Source organism: Polyodon spathula, chromosome 12 (genome assembly GCF_017654505.1).
Source record: "Polyodon spathula isolate WHYD16114869_AA chromosome 12, ASM1765450v1, whole genome shotgun sequence".
NCBI lineage: Eukaryota > Metazoa > Chordata > Actinopteri > Acipenseriformes > Polyodontidae > Polyodon > Polyodon spathula.
The window spans coordinates 33049602-33060431 of NC_054545.1; positions in this window are offsets into that span (position 1 = coordinate 33049602).

Below are 10830 nucleotides of genomic sequence, written 5' to 3' on the forward strand. Positions count from 1 at the left end.
TTACATGATGTTAAATAAAATATCTAAATTATATTCATATCGTTTTAGTTTTTTTTTATTATGTCTCAATCCTATAATTCTAGGTGATGCAAAACCTTTGGCCATAGCTGTACATACATTGCATAAACTGTTTGTCAGAATATGAGGTTAAAATAGTGGACAGGTAAACACACTTTACAACAAAGTCAGTTCATGCAATGCAAATATGTTTCTAATTGAGATTCCCTTTAAGTAATGGGTTGTAAATGTATAAAGGGGATAGTTGATATCCAATTTCTAGGTGTTTTCAAGGTGACCCTTTAAGTGATGGATTAAAACAAAGAGCTTTCAATATGCGCCCTTTAGGTCAATATTATGTCTATCCTAGTGTTGGTTTAATCACATCTTTTTTATAGTCAGAGAATGTTGTCATCTTGCATTAGGATTTAATTGTGCCATTCTTATAGGGCTGACAAACATGGTATGGGAAAAAGGGACAGAATGGAGACTACAAGCATTTCTCATGAGATAAAATCGAATTTAGTTTGGTTTGTCCTTTGAGAGGGGAGCATGTGAAGCTGCAATGCTGTCGAAATACAGATTCATGACTTTGAGAGTCCTCACAATTGATTTACACCATAACAATCAGCCGACTTAAACCCTCATGATTGTCTGCATAAAGGCAGACATATCCCATGTTCCTTCTGAATATGATTCATTTAAGCAATCTGCAATGTTAGTCTTTTTAAATATTTATCTTAACGTCACTTTTAAATGTAATGCCAGTAAGCACTGAACTTTAATCGAAAATAGCCTACATTACATTCAACCCTATATAAGAAATAACACTGCATGGATTCCTTAATGTATTACCTTATCTCATCTCAAAATCTCCATTAGGGGGTGCTCTTGCAATATTTGGCAGTGTACTGGCTGAGCCTTTAAAGGAACAGAGAAATAAAGCTATGAACCTCGTCTGTTCTGTTTTCAGAGCCGTAGCTCAGTGGAAGTGCTTTATGGTAAATTAGCAATCCATTTTCCAGTCTGAAATTTGCAAATACTGGACACCTCTGTGGTACAGACTTCAGTGGCTGTCTCTGCATTGAAGAGCATATAAGTTGTGAACTATATGGAAAATAATTTTTAAAAATGTTTTTAAAAATGTTTTTTTTAATGACATGTCTATTGAGAAAGGGCAGCATGCAGTGTAGATGATGGGTATAGAAAAAGAAAAGAGCAGAGCTACACAAAATTGTTTTTAACATTGAAGCAATATTACATAATGTACAGGGTTCTAGTTAGAAGACATGCTTAAGCTGTAATAGGCCTGCTCCCTTCTTGTGTCTCAAGCAATTCCATTAGGAACAAATATGGTGCCACCTGTGTCAGTTATTATAGAATTGCTTAGCAAAGAATGCTCCTGATTACAATCCCCCAGTTGCACAAAATGCTGCCACAGATTCTTTAATATGACATGCAGATTTAGAGATGAGGGACCCAAGTTTCTCCTGTTAGCAAAATGCTCATATCTTAAATTCACTGTGAAAAAAGACCATTTACCTTCAGTGGAAATATTCCATGTCATTAGCACCACCCTACTGTTGGAGAAAACCAAAAATCCAAAGCCCATGTGGTGTTCAGTTATCTGACACAATTCAAGTGCTGTGTTCAGGCATAACAACTGCATATAATGTAGCTGGTTTGATGTTACCCAGTGCTCCTGGTTCACAATACAGCAACACTCATTTCAAAAAGCATCTTTCATGACATTTTAAGTTTAAAGGTCCTGTTTAACTTCTGAATAAGGAGTCAGAATCACAAGCCCTCCTTAGGCAATGAGTTTTACAGTCAGGGTGTATATAAAGGTATTGGAGCTGTGCTCACTCACTGCAATATGGAAAGAGGATAAATCAAGAATCACAGTACGGGAACCTCAAGGTGTGTCCAGCTACATAATCGATGGCCAGATCACTGAGATCTGCCGGAGGTATGCCAGAGTAATGTTAACCTTATAAGATAAAAACATTGTGTTAACATAATTTGTAGCAAGCAGCCTATTCCAGGATTGGATTAGATTAAGCATAGTCATACTCTTCAAGTATGTAAGACCTCATGGTGGTGTGTTTTTTACAGGACTATTTTGTTCTTCTTCTTACTGAAAAAGTAAGCAGCAGGGTTGTGTGCCGATAATGTAAGGATTACTGCCCACATTGTCAAACAGGTAACAGCAAGAACAATCCATTATGTGGTGATGTGTTTTGTTTTGTTTATATTGCTCTTCCTGCAGTGATTATGAAGATAGATCTCAAACCCCCAGTGCGCTAGAGCAGACATTTTGACAGAGCTTTGTGAAGAGAAGGAGATGTGATACCTTTTATTGGACTAACTAAACAAAAATTAACCACAAGTTTTCAAGTTATTCCATTAAAAGGTTTCACCTCTCCTTCTTTTTCTGTATCATCTCTGCACTAATACGGCTACCATTTCATCTATCAATGAAAAGAGTTTTGAAACAGACTTTAATGTTATAAGTGCAAAAAGTTGACAGGTACGTTATTTAAACAGTTGTATCATCACATGGGGAGGTATAACACCCTATTTTTTGGGCCCCTTGACTTACACATGTTGTCAAAGCTTTGAGTGTTTTACACCAGATAATTAAACTCCATTTAAGTTTCCAGTGATCAACTCATACATCTATTAAACAATTGTTAATTGCGATATTTTAAATGAGACAGGCAGCTTTTAAACTGAGCCACAGTCCTACACCACTGCCTTGTGGCTGCAATCATATACTAAAGCCTACCACAAGGTATGTTAAACACGACAAGCATTAAGACGTGTTTCTGAAGAACCAGGTACAGTGTACAGTATACTGTGGTAAGACCGAGTTGCCTTGTGTTGTATAGAATGCTTGGGATGGCTTCCAAACCTTTAGTCTCAGGGTTTTTCATATAGTGGCAGAACTCATGCATATTGTATACATACAAATAGTGCCCTTGACCTTTTCAAACATTTTGTGGGTCTGTTTTGGTTCAGTAAACTAGCCCTGACACCATGCATTGTTAGAATGTAGCAGCTTAGGTGGCTAATGTGCACCCAAACGGACCTGTAAAGTAATGGCATATGACTTTTGATGCAACTGGAGACATTTCCAGATTTAGAATAAACAAGCTTACAATGTCAGGTAAATAGGACTGTTCTGACATGATGCAGCATGCTAGCTTTGCACACACTCTCGGGAGTTGTACTTCTATTCGCTTATGAAAAATTGTTAAAAATGCCAGGCATGTTCAATGTGACTCGGCCGCTTTCTGACTCCTCTATTGATTACACCTAACACTGTAACAACAGAACATTGATTCTCTGCCAACAAGAATGCTAACCTCAAGGGAAAGTCAGTGGGGAAATTTGTCATAGCAACTGTGCTCTTCGAACTATTAGACGCAGAAGCTTCCTCTGCAAGCCTTCTACTAATGGAGTTACTGTGACAATATGTGTTACCTTTTTAACAACTCCCTCCGAGGTTCTAATGCACCCATTGTTAAATCAGAAACACAAACTTTCACAGATTTCACTCTGGCTTTCATTTATCATTTGGAGCATCGCTAAACTTGATCTGTTGTTTTTCCTTTATAAGAAATACTGAAGTTCCTATTTAGCAACTATGTGCACAGCCACTGTCGCTAGGGCAAAAAATGAATGCGTTTGTGAAATGCTGCGATAGCACATGAAAACTTGATTTAGAAGTCGGGTCTCATGCGTGGGCTAACACATATCAAATAGCGAATCATGTGCCCAGCCAATCAAAGCACAGTGGGGGGAGTAAACTTACAACCAATAAGGATTCAACATTCCCTTTAAGAGGATCTGTGCGTCTGCGATAGTGGGAGGAAATTTAGAAACCAAAAAAAAAAAAGAAAGACACAAGCGCCTCAACAAGGCTACATTTTTTTAGTAGTCTGGGGGTGGGAAAGTGAATGCTTACAAAATAAAAAAGTGATCTATAATTTAGTTGCATAAATATTTTTTACTGTTTCACTTGCTGAGAGAGCGAGCAACAGGGTCGGGGTCGGGGTCGGGGTCGGGGTCAGGGTCTGGGGGTGGGGGCAAACATTTTTTAATCAAGAATCTTCCTTAAGTTAGGCATGTATACCTTTGAACCATGAGCACCGTCGCTACCTTTATTATAAATGCTTTCCTGTTAAAAAATATACTGACGGTAGGCCGATGTATTTGCATCTACAACAATAACAACTTTTTTTTATTGGTCCGCATGCGTACCTGTGAACCCCTGTCTAAAAGACTTTGTCTGACCTGCCTGCCACCTGCAACCTCCAACACTGGTGCTTCAGGTTCAGCATCTGCTTGCTTCAAAACCTGTAATCTTTCTCTGTAAGTTCAACATCCATTACTGGTAGCTATGGTAGTGTTCCTCCATAGACATCCAAACATCGGAATCACATTCTGAGGATTCCAAATGTTCGCTCAATTACATTACGAGCACATTTAATGGTACGATTACACCTTCAGCAGTGGTCGTAAGGTTGAGCAATGGTGTCAGTAGCCACCGCTTCAGTGGATACTCGTTGTCCCCTATGAAACAGCTTCTCAGACTGTCATACCACTGAAACACAGCTGCCACCTGTGAATTAGCGAGGATAAATATATATTTTTGTGTTCTGTAAAATAATTTAAATATTTTCAAATAATATTTGACTTTGCGCAATTAATATTTGAAAAAAAAGATTGATTTAGTTGAGTATGTATTTAAATATTTCAACCATTAAAATAGTTGGTGTTTACAAATAAAATATCAAATACAACTATATTTGTCCCAGGTCTGCTCTGAAGGTACTGTTATTTCCAGATACAGTACTGTATCTGATGTCTGTGGCTCAGTGGACATACAAAAACCCAGCTGATCGTTTAGATTTGACTGCTGATTAGTCACAATAAAAAACACATTTACATATTCTGCTGAATACTGCAGCAGCTACCTGTGTTAGCCTCTGCACTGTGGATTTAGCTATGCTAAATTAGTTTCCAGTTGCTTTGAGTACCACTGGTATGGAAAATACAATTCTGCCCTTACTTGCATTCTAGAAATAGAGAGAATGGTATCTACTTCTTGCCTCATTTTTCATTTTCCAAACTAGCTGAAAAATATCCCCTGGCAACTCACAGCTGTATTACTTTTCTATCTTCTGCCAAAGTAATATTAACAAGAAACAGTTATAACTGCATTTTAAGTACTGAAATAAGCTACTTTATGTCATGTCATGTTGTCGCTTATATTTGCCAAGAGTTTACTTCGGTACATTTGCTATTCCAAATGGTTAAATCTGCCACAATGGACATTGGAGTCATACTGCAACCCCTAAAGACCAGTATATATCATCACAGTTAACGTAGGGTGGGCACTGTAACAAAAGGAAACATCTTGTATCTCTTATTTTTATTGCTGTTTGACAACATTTTTACACTTCAGTTTTATCATGCTGACAAGGAGGCAGTGAGGACCCAGTGGCATATTGATATTGTTTATATAGTACTAGGCTGTGACATCTGCTATGCTCCTTCACAAAGCTTGGATTTATGATGTGATGCAGGCACTAGCAAAAGAGCTACACCTGTGCTTCAGTAATGATGAAAGTCTTTTATTGCTGAATAACTGGGAAGAGTGTTGTGGCTACCAGTGTCTTTATTCATTTGCTGTATGGTATTTTCTTTTCACTGAACTGGTTGGAAAAGGTAACCATTTTGTTATGAACTTGTCTATTTCTCTAGTGACCAACACTATCAGTTTGCACCCACAGGTTTATTAATAAGGTCTGTGCATGCACTTTTCACACCCAGGACCATACAAGTGAACATATTCATTCCAACTGTATAGTTATTCCTCAGAAGTAACCAATGTGCACATGCTCTCAGGTATTCTGCGAGTTATGTTAATTGTAATAATTTAAATACAAAAAATATCATTGAAATTGTACACTATGAAAATGTCTGCAAATGTCAAGACTCCTTTTTGCTGTGTGGAATTTGCAATAAACCAGCATGTAAAAGTAAATTACACCCACCTCCCCCCCTCCCCGCAGTTTATTCAAACACTAGAGACAGACAATTCTTTTATTTTTAGGAAGAACTTTTCTTTCATGGTTTAAAAACTCATGCTTAATTTATTATTTATTATAGTAATTCTTAGAGCCATATTTCCATTAATAAAATGCTACAAGGCACATAAGCCTTTGTTAAACACATGGCTCAAAGTTCACCAGTTTAGAGCAGTTCTGTTTTTTTTTTCCTAATACTTTCATGTACCTTAATATGCAGTACTAAAAAAAAAAACATTACTGTCTTATTAAAACTGGGGTCATATGGTCATCCTACACATCCTTTTTTTAATAAGGGAACGGGGAAATTATTTACATCAGAACCAAAGAATTAGTTTAACTGAAGTAATTAAAGTGTAACTGTATGTAATCCTTGAAACCAATCTGTGGCCATACAAATGATGCAAACTGAAATGAATGCGTTCATAGGTTCTCCTGCATGTGTTTATAAAAACAGAGATGCATGTCAGCTGAAGAGCCCATATTCTATTTTAAAGGTGTCAGCAACTCATTTTTCAATGTGACAGATTGACGCTCAGTGGGTTGTACTGTTCTGGTTTTTCAAAGACTTGAAATAAATGTATAGAAAGAACACTCTGCTGTAAGCAACATTTAATCATCCCTAAAAATAGTGCATTCCGGACATTTTCAAAAACTCTTGTGCATATAAAAAACTTGTGCCAGAAAATAAACATCTGGTGACTGTATGTGTGACAAACACAAGAAAGGAGGCAGAAAGCTGAAATAGATGTCGTGAGTATTTTCACAGGAAAACAAAAATGTGCTACAGTTGTAGTCTTCCTTGGTAAACAGAATAACTTAATAATCTGCCTCCCCAAGAGAATATATAGGAAGGGAATCCACTTCTCTTTTTTATAGAAATACATTTTTGCTTTCACACACATGCACACACACACACACCTTACTGTCTTAATACCTTTCTTTCTTAACTCCATTGTCGTCAAGAGCACAAATTTCACTTTTGGATCAAGGGGGGTGACATTTATGGTGAGAGTGAAGAATTTAGAGACTAGAATCTTTTTAATGCCAATAAGATACAATGCACACAGACTACTTCTTACTAAACATATTTGCTATAATATTATACATTTAAATAACAGTGACTGTAACATGCATTAAGTACAGTTATCCCTGTGAGTCAGAATAATAAATTGACCCCAGTTTTTTCTTCTGTGTGCTGCTCTAATCCCAGTATCAGATGGTGAGATCTTTGTGCCAAATTGCTCACCAGCCTTGGGTAATCAGAAGTCTTACACAGCTGTCACGGTTGGTCACATTCAACAAATGGATGGCAACTAAGGCAATTGATCAATTGGACACCAGCCCTTCTGTAAGGGAAAATACAGCAAGCTATGTGTTACTAGGATTGCTCTTGACACTGTCCTTTTATATTATGACATGGGTTTACACAAAATTCTAAGGGGCGTGTCAGTGGATGTCATTTTATGGTAATTAGGAGGGGCTGTGTGTGTGTGTGTGTGTGTGTGTGTGTGTGTGTGTGTGTGTGTTTGTGTGTGTGTGTGTGTGTGTGTGTGTGTGTGTGTGTGTGTGTGTGTATGCACACACACACACACACACACACACACACACACAGTATAAAGAGATTAACCTGTTTTGAGATTATTCAGAGCTGGCTGAGAATATTTGAAAGCCTCACTTCAATTCACCCACTATCTGACAATTGGCAGTACAAAGAATGTTTGTGTGAAGTGCAGTCTTGGAAAAGCCAACTTTTTTCCTTCTAAAATGTTGGTTTCTATGAGATGGTTTTGTCTTTCTGCTCTGCCGTGAAAAAAAAGTAAACTTTTTCCAACAACCTGGCCATGCTGAAATGGATGGCTGCTCTTATCTTTTGTGGAGAAAAATCTACATGCATTGAAAATATAATACTGAGAGCTGTAGGAGTATAATCATAACCGATTAAATGGGGTTAGCACTTTAGCATTCTAGACAGTCATTATTATTTTATGCAATCAATATTATGATAAGAAAACAAACAATGGCCTTTCCAGGAAAATAACAACGCCTGCCTAGCTTAGAGTCAATTAATGCGCGCTCATGGAGGGAGCATGGAGTTAGGAATGATTAGGCCTAGAGGTCCTCCTCAGATGCAATGGAGTCACTCTTGTGAAGAGGTGAGGTGTGACTTAAGCCTCCCCACCCCCAGTGGAACATTGCAAATATGGTGGGGTGGGGTGGGGGGCAGCATAGGAGCAAAGTAACACAGGCAAAAATGGCCATGGCTTTTGCTAGGGTTAAATAGAGAGCCTGATTGAATCAGTGTTCCAACTTCAGCAACATTACCTGGAAGATTCTAATACTTGGTGTCCAATGTGGTAATATGGAGATGGATGTTCTTTGTTTTAGCCTTTTCAGAATGAACTTTAGACTTGAAAGTTCAACTACACAATGTGAAAGGGGTAACCGTGGAAATGGTACTGAACCTAAGAAAGGGTAGGAAATTGATTTTAAAACCTTAGGGACTGAGCATTTAAGACTCATTAACATTAGCAATGGAGCAAAATCTATATAATTATGTATCATGTTCTGCAGCATTCCTTTGGGTCACTTGATATCCGCTAAAATATAGATGTATTAAATTATATGTCCAAATAGATTTTAATTTGTAAAGCTGTAATAGCATTTTGACTGCCAAAATTATAAAGCTGTAACATAAGTTTTCTTCAACCATTATCTCATACAAATATTCGATTTTTATGAAAGTCAGATAATATATTAAAAACTTTTAGGGTCCACCCAATGTTAAATACCACTCCGACGACCTGGCCCTTTAAATCTTTTTACTAAGGCACTGTGCGATACTGTGCTTGCATAATTGGAAAGAGGATATTCAGGCCTTTAAAACAAGGTTCTACTTGTGTATATCCAGTAGATGACGATATTAGGAGATAGTCTTGAATTTGAGAGCTTTGGAATGTTTCTGCTGGCCTGAAGACAGACCTACCTCGATGCAGGAAACAAACATTTTCACACTAAATCTTTACAAAATAATGGCAATATCATAGTTTAAGTATTCTTGAATATAAGAGATATATAGATATATATATATATATATATATATATATATATATATATATATATTTATGGATCTGATACATATATATATAGACATCTGATGCATGAGACCAGAGCTGTTTAGGGTTATGTTGCCCTGGTCCACATCTTGCTGGCTACTCAAGCCACAGTGAACAGACCCGTCTTGGGTGCCCGGGACGAATAATTTGAATGTTTTTTCTTCTTTTTTTCTTCTTCTTTTCTTTTACATATTTATATTTGATCTTTTTTTTTTTTTTTTTTTTTTGGTTGGTTTTGGTCTCTTTTGTGTATATGGCCATAATTTTTTTTTTTATCCAAGTTGTTCAGTTTCTTCCAGGTTCCCATGATTTGAGTTGGCCATGCTAGAATATTTTTTACAAACAATAAATGTTTTTTTTTTTCTAAAAAGCGTCTCTCTTTTTCAATGGTTTTTCCATGGTGAAATGGTGAAACTCAAAGTACTGCAAGAACTGAGCAACAACAAGTAGCAGCTCTTCAATCAAGAGTATTTCTATTCAAACAGTGTCCCCTAAAATGGATGGATTTTGTCCAGAACGTTTGATAAAGTTTGAAATAATAACCTTCTAGTTTTATGAGCAACCAGGCTAAACTGAACTTTTACTGAGGCTCAATGGTTTGTTTTGTTTAAAAACATAAATCAATCTTCTGTATAGCTATTTAATCTCTTATGTATGAATGTATGTATGTATGTATGTATGTATGTATGTATTTATTTATTTAAGTTTTCACAAAACAGAAATCGGCTCAGCTAGTATAAATGTTGTGAATGCTTTCTTTTCATTCAATGAATTTTCATCTGTAGAATAAATCAAAATTTAACAAACTGCTACCAGAAAGTGGTTTGTAATATAGACCCTGGTTTTCTGGCAAAAAGGGTACATTGCTGAGTTGTTCTCCACTGTACTGAAGCTGCCTCTGTCTAACAGAAATTTCCATGGTCCCGCACAACTTGACAGAAGAGAAGTTTAAAACAGATAACACACAGTCTAGAACCACCCAGATTTTCTGATCTGTGGACGCCTGAACTACGTGGCAGTTGATTGGTTTTGCTAAATTTCAATGCAGTCTGAAAGCTTTCATTTGCAGCAGGTGAAGAGTGTCAATTGTGTGTCAACAAGGATTTGCACTTTTAGTGACATGGGATGCACATCCTATCAACACCAGTGATTCTGCAAACAATGGGCATATTACTGTGCAAAGTAGCAAAATGATTGATTATTGTATCAGAATTGTTTTCCACCTCAGAAATGGCATATGTATAATGTACATTCAGTGTTGTATATTTGGTTTAGCTTAATTAAATTGACAGCAATTCCTGTATGTATATGTGTAATAAATATAAACTAAGGAATATATACAGTACCCTCATAATATTAAAATACACCAACAGCCATTCCACTGGGTATTACATGTAGGCCCAATGGAGCTTATGAAGACCATCATTGTTTTTCTAACCAACATGAACTTAATAAATATAATGAATATTGTTACAATGCTAACTTTGATATGCATATCAGTATAAGTAAGGAGTGACTAACGCTGCTTTGCAAAACACACTGGTTTGGCCTTTTTGAGCAAATTCTACCATTCTATAATCCTGAAATCCACTACTGCTTTACATCACAGAGTACTTTGC